Source organism: Triticum aestivum, chromosome 5B, assembly GCF_018294505.1.
Source record: "Triticum aestivum cultivar Chinese Spring chromosome 5B, IWGSC CS RefSeq v2.1, whole genome shotgun sequence".
NCBI lineage: Eukaryota > Viridiplantae > Streptophyta > Magnoliopsida > Poales > Poaceae > Triticum > Triticum aestivum.
The window spans coordinates 243970337-243983677 of record NC_057807.1 but is presented as its reverse complement, the minus strand read 5'-3'; positions in this window follow the sequence as shown (position 1 = coordinate 243983677).

Here is a 13341-nt window from a genome sequence, read left to right as displayed (position 1 = left end):
TAAGCCTTGCAAGCATTGCAACTAATGAGTTAGTTGCAAGATGATGTATTACGGAACGAGTAAAGAGACTTGCCGGTAACGAGATTGAACTAGGTATTGGATACCGACGATCGAATCTCGGGCAAGTAACATACCGATGACAAAGGGAACAACGTATGTTGTTATGCGGTCTGACCGATAAAAGATCTTCGTAGAATATGTAGGAGCCAATATGGGCATCCAGGTCCCGCTATTGGTTATTGACCGGAGACATGTCTCGGTCATGTCTACATTGTTCTCGAACCGTAGGGTCCGCACGCTTAAGGTTTCGATGACAGTTACATTATGGGTTTATGAGTTTTGATGTACCGAAGGAGTTCGGAGTCCCGGATGAGATCGGGGACATGACGAGGAGTCTCGAAATGGTCGAGACGTAAAGATCGATATATTGGACGACTATATTCGGACATCAGAAAGGTTCCGAGTGATTCGGGTATTTTTCGGAGTACCGGAGAGTTACGGGAATTCGCTGGGAGAAGTATTGGGCCTTGATGGGCTTTAGTGGGAAGAGGAAAAAGGCTGCTGCGCCCCCCCCCCTCCCCTCTAGTCCGAATTGGACTAGGGAAAAGGGGGCCGGCCACCTTTCCTACTCCTCCAGTTCCTTCTCCCTTCCTCCCCTCTTGGTGGACTCCTACTAGGACTTGGAGTCCTAGTAGGACTCCACATCCTGGCCGCGCCTAGCCTTGGCCGGCCTCCTCCTCCTCCATCCTTTATATACAGGGGCAGGGGGCACCCCATAGACACACAAGTTGATCTTCGTGATCGTTCCTTAGCCGTGTGCGGTGCCCCCCTCCACCATATTCCACCTCGATCATATTGTAGCGGTGCTTAGGCGAAGCCCTGCGACAGTAGAACATCAAGATCGTCACCACGCCGTCGTGCTGACGGAACTCCTCCCCGAAGCTTTGCTGGATCGGAGCCCGGGGATCGTCATCGAGCTGTACGTGTGCTAAGAACTCGGAGGTGCCGGAGTAACGGTGCTTGGATCGGTTGGATCGGGAAGAAGACGTACGACTACTTCCTCTACGTTGTGTCAACGCTTCCGTTGCGATCTACAAGGGTACGTAGATCATACTCTCCCCTCGTTGCTGTGCATCACCATGATCTTGCGTGTGCGTAGGAAATTTTTTGAAATTACTACGTTCCCCAACAATGGTATCAGAGCCTGGTTTTATGGTTTGATGTTATTTGCACGAGTAGAACACAAGTGAGTTGTGGGCGATACAAGTCATACTGCCTACCAGCATGTCATACTTTGGTTCGGCGGTATTGTTGGACGAGACGACTCGGACCAACCTTACGCGTACGCTTACGCGAGACCGGTTCCCTCGACGTGCTTTGCACAGAGATGGCTTGCGGGCGACTGTCTCTCCAACTTTAGTTGAACCAAGTATGGCTACGCCCGGTCCTTGAGAAGGTTAAAATGGAGTCTATTTGACAAACTATCGTTGTGGTTTTGATGCGTAGGTAAGATGAGTTCTTGCTTAAGCCCGTAGCAGCCACGTAAAACTTGCAACAACAAAGTAGAGGACGTCTAACTTGTTTTTTGCAGGGCATGTTGTGATGTGATATGGTCAAGGCATGATGCTGAATTTTATTGTATGAGATGATCATGTTTTGTAACCAAGTTATCGGCAACTGGCAGGAGCAATATGGTTGTCGCTTTATTGTATGCAATGCAATCGCGATGTAATGCTTTACTTTATTACTAAGCGGTAGTGATAGTCGTGGAAGCATAAGATTGGCGAGACGACAACGATGCTACGATGGAGATCAAGGTGTCGCGCCGGTGACGATGGTGATCATGACGGTGCTTCAGAGATGGAGATCACAAGCACAAGATGATGATGGCCATATCATATCACTTATATTGATTGCATGTGATGTTTATCCTTTTATGCATCTTATCTTGCTTTGATTGACGGTAGCATTATAAGATGATCTCTCACTAAATTATCAAGAAGTGTTCTCCCTGAGTATGCACCGTTGCAAAAGTTCTTCGTGCTGAGACACCACGTGATGATCGGGTGTGATAGGCTCTACGTTCAAATACAACAGGTGCAAAACAGTTGCACACGCGGAATACTCAGGTTATACTTGACGAGCCAAGCATATACAGATATGGCCTCGGAACACAGAGACCGAAAGGTCGAGCGTGAATCATATAGTAGATATGATCAACATAATGATGTTCACCATTGAAAACTACTCCATCTCACGTGATGATCGGTTATGGTTTAGTTGATTTGGATCACGTGATCACTTAGAGGATTAGAGGGATGTCTATCTAAGTGGGAGTTCTTAAGTAATATGATTAATTGAACTTAAATTTATCATGAACTTAGTCCTGGTAGTATTTTGCAAATTATGTTGTAGATCAATAGCTCGCGTTGTTGCTTCCCTGTGTTTATTTTGATATGTTCCTAGAGAAAATTGTGTTGAAAGATGTTAGTAGCAATGATGCGGATTGGATCCGTGATCTGAGGTTTATCCTCATTGCTGCACAGAAGAATTATGTCCTTGATGCACCGCTAGGTGACAGACCTATTGCAGGAGCAGATGCAGACGTTATGAACGTTTGGCTAGCTCAATATGATGACTACTTGATAGTTTAGTGCACCATGCTTAATGGCTTAGAATCGGGCCTTCAAAGACGTTTTGAACGTCATGGAGCATATGAGATGTTCCAGGAGTTGAAGTTAATATTTCAAGCAAATACCCGAATTGAGAGATATGAAGTCTCCAACAAGTTCTATAGCTAAAAGATGGAGGAGAATCGCTCAACGAGTGAGCATGTGCCCAGATTGTCTGAGTACTACAATCGCTTGAATCAAGTGGGAGTTAATCATCCAGATAAGATAGTGATTGACAGTATTCTCTAGTCACCATCACCAAGTTAGTAGAACTTTGTGATGAACTATGATATGCAAGGGATAACGGAAATGATTCCCAAGTTCTTCATAATGCAAAAATTGACGAAGGTAGAAATCGAGAAAAACATCAAGTGTTGATGGTAGACAAGACCACTAGTTTCAAGAAAAAGGGCAGAGGGAAGAAGGGGAACTTCAAGAAGAACAGCAAGCAAGTTGCTGCTCAAGTGAAGAAGCCCCAGTCTGGTCCTAAGCCTGAGACTAAGTGTTTCTACTGCAAAAAGGATTGGTCACTGGAAGCGGAACTACCCCAAGTGATTGGCAGATAAGAAGGATGGCAAAGTGAACATAAGTATATTTGATATACATGTTATTGATGTGTACTTTACTAGTGTTTATAGCAACCCCTCAGTATTTGATACTAGTTCAGTTGCTAAGATTAGTAACTCGAAACGGGAGTTGCAGAATAAACAGAGACTAGTTAAGGGTGAAGTGACGATGTGTGTTGGAAGTGGTTCCAAGATTGATATGATCATCATCGCACACTCCCTATACTTTTGGGATTAGTGTTGAACCTGAATAAGTGTTATTTGGTGTTTGCGTTAAGCATGAATATGATTTGATCATGTTTATTGTAATACGGTTATTCATTTAAGTAAGAGAATAAATTGTTGTTCTGTTTACATGAATAAAACCTTATATGGTTACACACCCAATGAAAATAATACGTTGGATCTCGATCGTAGTGATACACATAATCATAATATTGAAACCAAAAGATGCAAAGTTAATAATGTTAGTGCAACTTATTTGTGGCACTGCCGTTTAGGTCATATTGGTGTAAAGCGCATGAAGAAACTCCATGTTGATGGGATTTTGGAATCACTTGATTATGAATCACTTGATGCTTGCGAACCATGCCTCATGGGCAAGATGACTAAAACTCCGTTCTCCGGAGCGAGCAACTGACTTATTGGAAATAATACATACTGATGTATGCGGTCCGATGAGTGTTAAGGCTCACGGCAAGTATCGTTATTTTCTGAACTTCACAGATGATTTGAGCAGATATGGGTATATCTACTTGATGAAACATAAGTCTGAAACATTTGAAAAGTTCAAAGAATTTCAGAGTGAAGTGGAAAATCATCGTGACAAGAAAAATAGAGTTTCTACGATCTGATCGCGGAGACAAATATTTGAGTTACGAGTTTGGTCTTCAATTAAAACAATGTGGAATAGTTTCACAAACTCATGCCACATGGAACACCACAGCATAATGGTGTGTCCGAACGTCATAACCGTACTTTATTGGATATAGTGCAATCTATGATGTCTCTTACTGATCTACTACTATCGTTTTGGGGTTATGCATTAGAGACAGCTGCATTCACGTTAAATAGGGCACCATCTAAATCCGTTGAGACGACACCATGTGAACTATGGTTTGGCAAGAAACCTAAACTGTCGTTTCTTAAAGTTTGGGGTTGCGATGCTTATATGAAAAAGTTTCATCCTGATAAGCTCAAACTCAAATCGGAGAAGTGCGTCTTCATAGGATATCCAAAGGAAACTATTGGATACACCTTCTATCACAGATCCGAAGGCAAGACTTTTGTTGCTAAATTCGGAAACTTTCTGGAGAAGGAGTTTCTCTCGAAAGAAGTGAGTGGGAGGAAAGTAGAACTTGACGAGGTAACTGTACCTGCTCCCTTATTGGAAAGTAGTACATCACAGAAAACTGTTTCTGTGACACCTACACCAGTTAGTGAGGAAGCTAATGATGATGATCATGAAACTTCAGAACAAGATACTACTGAACCTCGTAGATCAACTAGAGTAAGATGCGCGCCAGAGTGGTACGGCAATACTTTTCTGGAAGTCATGCTACTAGATCATGATGAACCTACGAACTATGAGGAAGCGATGATGAGCCCAGATTCCGCGAAATGGTTTGAGGCCATGAAATCTGAGATATGATCCATGTATGAGAACAAAGTATGGACTTTGATGGATTTGCCCGATGATCGGCAAGCCATAGAAAATAAATGGATCTTCAAGAGGAAGAGGGACGCTGATAGTAGTGTTACTATCTACAAAGCTAGAATTGTCGCAAAAGGTTTTCGACAAGTTCAAGGTGTTGACTACGTTGAGAGTTTCTCACTCGTATCTATGCTTAAGTCTGTCCGAATCATGTTAGCAATTGCCACATTTTATGAAATCTGGCAAATGGATAAACAAAACTGCATTCCTTAATGGATGTACTAAAGAAGAGTTGTATACGATGCAACTAGAAGGTTTTGTCGATCCTAAAGGTGTTAACTAAATATGCAAGCTCCAGCGATCCATCTATGGACTGGTGCAAGAATCTCGGAGTTGGAATATACGCTTCGATAAGTTGATCAAAGCATATAGTTTTATACAGACTTGCGGTGAAGCCTGTATTTACAAGAAAGTGAGTGGGAGCACTACAACATTTCTGATAAGTATATGTGAATGACATATTGTTGATCGGAAATAATGTAGAATTATTCTGCAAAGCATAAAGGAGTGTTTGAAAGGAGTTTTTCAAAGAAAGACTTTGGTAAAGCTGCTTACATATTGAGCTTCAAGATCTATAGAGATAGATCAAGACGCTTGATAAGTTTTTTCAATGAGTACATACCTTGACAAGATTTTGAAGTAGTTCAAAATGGAGCAGTCAAAGAAAGAGTTCTTGCCTGTATTACAAGGTGTGAAGTTGAGTAAGACTCAAAGCCCGACCACGGCAGAAGATAGAAAGAGAATGAAAGTCATTCCCTATGCCTCAGTCATAGGTTCTATAAAGTATGCCATGCTGTATACCAGATCTATTGTATGCCCTACCACTGAGTTTGGCAAGGGAGTACAATAGTGATCTAGGAGTAGATCACTGGACAACAGTCAAAATTATCCTTAGTGGAATAAGGATATGTTTCTCGATTATGGAAGTGAAAAAAAGGTTCGTCGTAAAGGGTTACGCCGATGCAAGTTTGACACTAATCTAGATGACTCTAAGTCTCGGTCTAGATACATATTGAAAGTGGGAGCAATTACCTAGAGTAGCTCCATGCAGAGCATTGTTGACATAGAAATTTGCAAAATACATGAGGATCTGAATGTGGCAGACCCGTTGACTAAGATTCTTTCACAAGCAAAACATGATCACACCTTAGTACTCCTTGGGTGTTAATCACATAGCGATGTGAACTAGATCACTGAATCTAGTAAACCCTTTGGGTGTTGGTCACATGGCGATGTGAACTATGGGTGTTAATCACATGATGATGTGAACTATCGATGTTAATCACATGGTGATGTGATCTAGATTATTGACTCTAGTGCAAGTGGGAGACTGAAGGAAATATGCCCTAGAGGCAATAATAAAGTTATTATTTATTTCCTTATTTCATGATAAATGTTTATTATTCATGCTAGAATTGTATTAACCGGAAACATAATACATGTGTGAATACATAGACAAACAGAGTGTCACTAGTATGCCTCTACTAGACTAGCTCGTTAATCAAAGATGGTTATGTTTCCTAACCATAAACAAAGGTTTGTTATTTGATTAACGAGGTCACATCATTAGTTGAATGATCTGATTGACATGACCCATTCTATTAGCTTAGCACTCGATCGTTTAGTATGTTGCTATTGCTTTCTTCATGACTTATACATGTTCCTATGACTATGAGATTATGCAACTCCCGTTTGCCGGAGGAACACTTTGGGTGCTACCAAACGTCACAACGTAACTGGGTGATTATAAAGGAGCATTACAGGTGTCTCCAAAGGTAGATGTTGGGTTGGCGTATTTCGAGATTAGGATTTGTCACTCCGATTGTCGGAGAGGTATCTCTGGGCCCTCTCGGTAATGCACATCACATAAGCCTTGCAAGCATTGCAACTAATGAGTTAGTTGCGAGATGATGTATTATGGAACGAGTAAAGAGACTTGCCGGTAACGAGATTGAACTAGGTATTGGATACCGACGATCGAATCTCGGGCAAGTAACATACCGATGACAAAGGGAACAACGTATGTTGTTATGCGGTCTGACCGATAAAAGATCTTCGTAGAATATGTAGGAGCCAATATGGGCATCCAGGTCCCGCTATTGGTTATTGACCGGAGACATGTCTCGGTCATGTCTACATTGTTCTCGAACCGTAGGGTCCGCACGCTTAAGGTTTCGATGACAGTTACATTATGGGTTTATGAGTTTTGATGTACCGAAGGAGTTCGGAGTCCCGGATGAGATCGGGGACATGACGAGGAGTCTCGAAATGGTCGAGACGTAAAGATCGATATATTGGACGACTATATTCGGACATCGGAAAGGTTCCGAGTGATTCGGGTATTTTTCGGAGTACCGGAGAGTTACGGGAATTCGCTGGGAGAAGTATTGGGCCTTGATGGGCTTTAGTGGGAAGAGGAAAAAGGCTGCTGCGCCCCCCCTCCCCTCTAGTCCGAATTGGACTAGGGAAAAGGGGGCCGGCCACCTTTCCTACTCCTCCAGTTCCTTCTCCCTTCCTCCCCTCTTGGTGGACTCCTACTAGGACTTGGAGTCCTAGTAGGACTCCACATCCTGGCCGCGCCTAGCCTTGGCCGGCCTCCTCCTCCTCCATCCTTTATATACAGGGGCAGGGGGCACCCCATAGACACACAAGTTGATCTTCGTGATCATTCCTTAGCCGTGTGCGGTGCCCCCCTCCACCATATTCCACCTCGATCATATTGTAGCGGTGCTTAGGCGAAGCCCTGCGACAGTAGAACATCAAGATCGTCACCACGCCGTCGTGCTGACGGAACTCCTCCCCGAAGCTTTGCTGGATCGGAGCCCGGGGATCGTCATCGAGCTGTACGTGTGCTAAGAACTCGGAGGTGCCGGAGTAACGGTGCTTGGATCGGTTGGATCGGGAAGAAGACGTACGACTACTTCCTCTACGTTGTGTCAACGCTTCCGTTGCGATCTACAAGGGTACGTAGATCATACTCTCCCCTCGTTGCTGTGCATCACCATGATCTTGCGTGTGCGTAGGAAATTTTTTGAAATTACTACGTTCCCCAACATAAGGAATATGTTTTTTACAACTACAATTTAAAACTGGTAGTTGTTGCAAACATCCAATCAGATGTAAACAACAAAGTAAACAGCAGTGGAGGAAATGACGATGTCTATCCAAATCTATACTAGAACAAAGTTTGAAGGCTTGAGAAGGATGAACTTACATTACATGTTAACACGGGCTGGACAAAGCCCTTCTCCATGTCGATGGAAGGATAATTCAATAAATTCCCCAAAGAAACTTCTTTATAAGCGTTGGCATTATTCTACATTTTGCAAAGAGTAAATATAGATCAAATAATATTGGAAGAAACAGAGAATAATAAAGCTCAGGTGTAGACTGATGATACGTAATCAAATATAAAATTAATTAAGTACAGCATTACAAGGCAAAAGGTATTGACAAGAGGAATGCAGACATCAACGAGTGCAGTGGCATTGGCTTTATTCAACATTTTGGTAAGAGTAAATGTAGATATGATAATTTGGAGAAAGTGGAGGGCAGGGTAGATAAGATGCAAAGTAATGCTAGACAATCAACTATCTTGCGATTTAAGGACAGTAATACCACTACCGTCCGTTATTACTAGTCGCTCAAATGGATGTATCTAGCACTATTAAGTTCTAAATAAATCCAATTGATCACAATTAATTCGATACAAAGGGAGTACATGACAACTGGTACTTACACGAGCAATCCAAAACTTCATAACCGTTGTGTTAATTCTACATTATCCAATAGTAAATATAGATCTTATAATTTCAAGCAAAGGGAGGATAAAGAAGCGAACATTTACAGTGATGCTACATAATCATACAGGAATGAGTGTAAGTATGCCGTGCCCAATATTGTTGTGAGATCCTATGATCCTTTGAGCAAGGAGATTCATGTAAAATTAGTTTTCATGCAAGAGAGAAGGTAAGACACATGAAGAAATTTAGGAGTTCAATTTTTGAATTGATATCATAGACAATACTTGACTCTTGGCTCTCAGCAGTTCTAATAGGGGTTTGGTCAGTGGAGTAGGGGTAAAGTGTGGTACAGTTTGCCTATGTTTTCTATGACTGCTGATCTATCTGATTTAACAGGTATCACCACCTTTTCCAAATACCTAGTTTGTACTCCTTGAGGATCTGCACTCACCCTCTTCCTTTTGGACATATATTACGAAAGAACAACATTTGACTGGAAAAACATAGTATGACGACACATAGAATAGGTACAGAAAATGGATAGGTATGGCATATACTCATATATGACGCTTAAACTAAGCATATGGCGGTGTAACAAAGTAGAAGTAATGCAAGAGGTCATATGAAAAATATGTGCGACCAATACAACCTTGCCAAGTTAGAGCAAGCACCTTGATGGGTGAATAAGATAGGCCATCCTCCACCATGCCAAGTTTGTTAGCCAGCAGATTGTTCCGCTATATACCACTTGTGCTCCCATTCTCATATTCATTTTGATCATGTTCGATACCTAACATGCATGAAAACATAAAAACAAGTGAGATTATCTTTGAAGAAGTGATTCTAATCCAATATTGCCTCCCTGTAAACCCCTTTGTGCTATCTCTGCAATTCTTCTGACATATCCCATGCATGTTGTAATTTGGTGTGTGTATTAATATAATATGGCCTACTACTCAAAATATGAGAGCTCCAGAAGTGATGATACTTCGCAAATGGCAGCTTCAACATATAGTAAAGAAGAACAAGTCGACCTGACCTGACAGATTCAAAATATACTAAGGGAGAACAACTCGACCTGACCAGTCGACCGCAAATGTCTCTGCTACTCTCCCCAACAAGGAACATACTTATTAAAGAAGAGAATAGGATCATGTTAAAGAAGAGCAGAAGAGCAAGCAGATTGAAGAAATTACAAGTCTTGTTATACAATGTCTATTGCCCACCCATGATGAACCAGAGCGCATAGAGAAATACTATTCCTTCTGGTCTCTCCCTATGTGGCTCACATGCATTTAGAAACTAAAGTAGGAACATTTAGCTGACCAATTAAACATGTCTCAGTTTTACAAATATCAACATAGTATCAGATTTGAATTTTTACAACTAAGCTTGTTTAGCTCGATTGGTGGAGCAGTGCTATTACGACACGAACCACGTAGGTTGATCGTGGTCATCATAAAATGGGTAAACCGTAGGCATGATGAGTATAGTGTTGACCGTGGCAGTGGGATGGCAGATCTGAGGCTGCAAACCGCGCAAAGGGTAGTTAGCAACCGATGTTTGCTTTCAAATAACAACTAAGAGTTGGTATGGACAAGAAAGTACAGTCAACAAGTGACAAACAAATGCAATTCTGCTGTCTCTCTATATGTCGTGACATGCATTTGGAAACTCAAGTGGGACCTTTAGCTAACTAATTAAATGTGTCTGTTAACTAATATCAGTATCATATCACAATCATATTTGAACAACTAAGCTTTGTAATTATGAGTGTTGTGTTGTTTAGCTTGAAGGGTGGAGTACTGCTAGTATGACAGAAAGCACCTATGCAGATCATAGTAGAGTAGATAAAACGGGAAAACCCTGAGCATCAAGAGTAAAATCAGGAAAGTGGAACTAGCTGGACCAGTGGGTGGCGCACATGTTTTTCGAAACGAATATAGGAACATTAGGCGACCAATTAAACGTTCTCTGTTTTAGTAATATGAGCATCATATCAGATTCATATTTCAACAACTAAGCTTTGGAATTATGAGTGGCATGTTGTTTCGCTTGATGGGTTGATGTCTTGAGGAACAGTGCTAGCACGACACGAAGCACCTACGATGATGGTAGTGAATATAAAGAGGGGAAACCATAAACTTTACGAGTATAGTGACAGTGCCATGGCGGATCTGAAGGTGCAAACCGAACAAAGCTACTTTGCAACCAATGTTTGCTTTCAACTAGCCACTATGATTTGGTACGGACAATAAAAGTATAGTAAACAATTTACGATCTATTTTCTGGGTGAGATCAATAACTTAAGCAGTATGAAAGAGTACCACCTCTCTTGCGACGTCGTGTAAGCCCCTGTTGATACCTTGAGGGTGCTGCAGGTGCGATGGCTGTCGGCGGCATGGAAGAAGACTTTAGATGGCAGACGGCCGGGTCGGGCAATAAGTCTTGTTACCGTGGACGAGGCGGTCGTAGGAGCGGCAACGACAAGGTGGAAAATGGCGCCGATGAAGCAAGAGGACGCAATGAAAGGATCCTAGTCCGGCGGCATGGATGAGAGACGTCCATCTCTTGCAGTGGACGACGGGGTAGGGGTAGCGGCTCCGGCAAGGTGGAGGATGGGGTGGCGGAAGGAGGAGGCTGGCAACAGTGGGGAGGTTGTTGTGGCACTGACGGTGTATGGATGGGAAAATGGAGGGGGAGGGGGATCTCAAACTTTTGGACGCGCTTGTCTGAAATGTGGGAAAGTTACGAACTTATACCTGTTTTAAAATTTCGGACATCACGTCGGTTGGAGATAGGACGGTAATCTCGCATCTCCCCAATATTTGTCGGTAGCGATTTCGGGCGAGGAGAGGGTGTTTTGCCGCCTACGGTTGGCGCCCATGGTGTATGAACGGGGTTGACATGTAGGGAAGTTGTGTCACGTCCAAGGGAAGTTACACATCTGCCCCTATTTAAAATATTTGCCTACATCAATTTCGGATGAGGAGAGTTTGTTTTGCCGCCCATCATGTATGAATGGGGAAATGGAGGGAGAGACACATGTCTTTCGGACGAGCTTGAATCAAATGTGTTTTGTCGCCCACGTTTGCGCCCATCGTGTCTGAATGGGCTCAGAGGCGGGTGTGTCATGTCTGATTGAAGTTACTAGCCTACCCCTATCGACAGCAGTCTAAATCCAGTCAATTAGGATGTCAAGTGTCGGGGGCAGATGATGTCTACTACACAACCTTCTTCTTGTAGACGTTGTTGGGCCTGCAAGTGCACAGGTTTGTAGGACAGTAGCAAATTTCCCTCAAGTTAATGACCTAAGGTTTATCAATCCGTAGGAGGCATAGGATGAAGATGGTCCCTCTCAAACAACCCTGCAACCAAATAACAAAAAGTCTCTTGTGTCCCCAACACACCCAATACAATGGTAAATTGTATAGGTGCACTAGTTCGGCGAAGATATGGTGATACAAGTGCAATATGGATGGTAGATATAGGTTTTTGTAATCTGAAATAATAAAAACAGCAAGGTAACAAGCGGTAAAAGTGAGCGTAAACGGTATTGCAATGGCAGGAAACAAGGCCTAGGGTTCATACTTTCACTAGTGCAAGTTCTCTCAACAATAATAACATAGATAGAACATATGACAAGCCCTCAACATGCAACAAAGAGTCACTCCAAAGACACTAATAGTGGAGAACAAACATAGAGATTATGGTCGGGTACGAAACCACCACAAAGCTATTCTTTCGGATTGATCTATAAAAGAGTTCGTACTAGAATAACACCTTAAGATACAAATCAACCAAAACCCTAATGTCACCTAGATACTCCATTGTCACCTCAAGTATCCATGGGCATGATTATACGATATGTATCACACAATCTCAGATTCATCCAACCAACATAAAAGTACTTCAAAGAGTGCCCCAAAGTTTCTACCGGAGAGTCAAGAACGTGTGCCAACCCCTATGCATAGGTTCCCAAGTGTCACGAAACCCGCAAGTTGATCACCAAAACATACATCAAGTGGATCAATAGAATAACCCATTGTCACCACGGTTATCCCACGCAAGACATACATCAAGTGTTCATAAAAGACTCAATCCAATAAGATAACTTCAAAAGGGGAAACTCAATTCATCACAAGAGAGTAGAGGGGGAGAAACATCATAAGATCCAACTACAATAGCAAAGCTCGGGATACATCAAGATCGTGCCATAGATGGAACACGAGAGAGAACACGAGAGAGAGAGATCAAACGCATAGCTACTGGTACATACCCTCAGCCCCGAGGGTGAACTACTCCCTCCTCGTCATGGATAGCGTCGGGATGATGAAGATGGCCTCCGGTGATGGGATCCCCCTCCGGCAGGGTGCCGGAACAGGGTCCCGATTGGTTTTTGGTGGCTACAGAGGCTTGTGGCGGAGGAACTCCCGATCTATCTTCTGTTCTGGAAGTTTTAGGGTACGTAGGTATATATGGGTGCAGGGGGTACGTCGGTGGAGCTACGGGGGCCCCACGAGGTAGGGGGCGCGCCCAGGGGGGAGGGCGCGCCCCCCACCCTCGTGAGCACCTCCCGTATCTTCTGACGCGGAGTCCAAGTCCATCAGGTGGGTTTCCTTGCAAAAATAAGTTCTCCAGTTGAT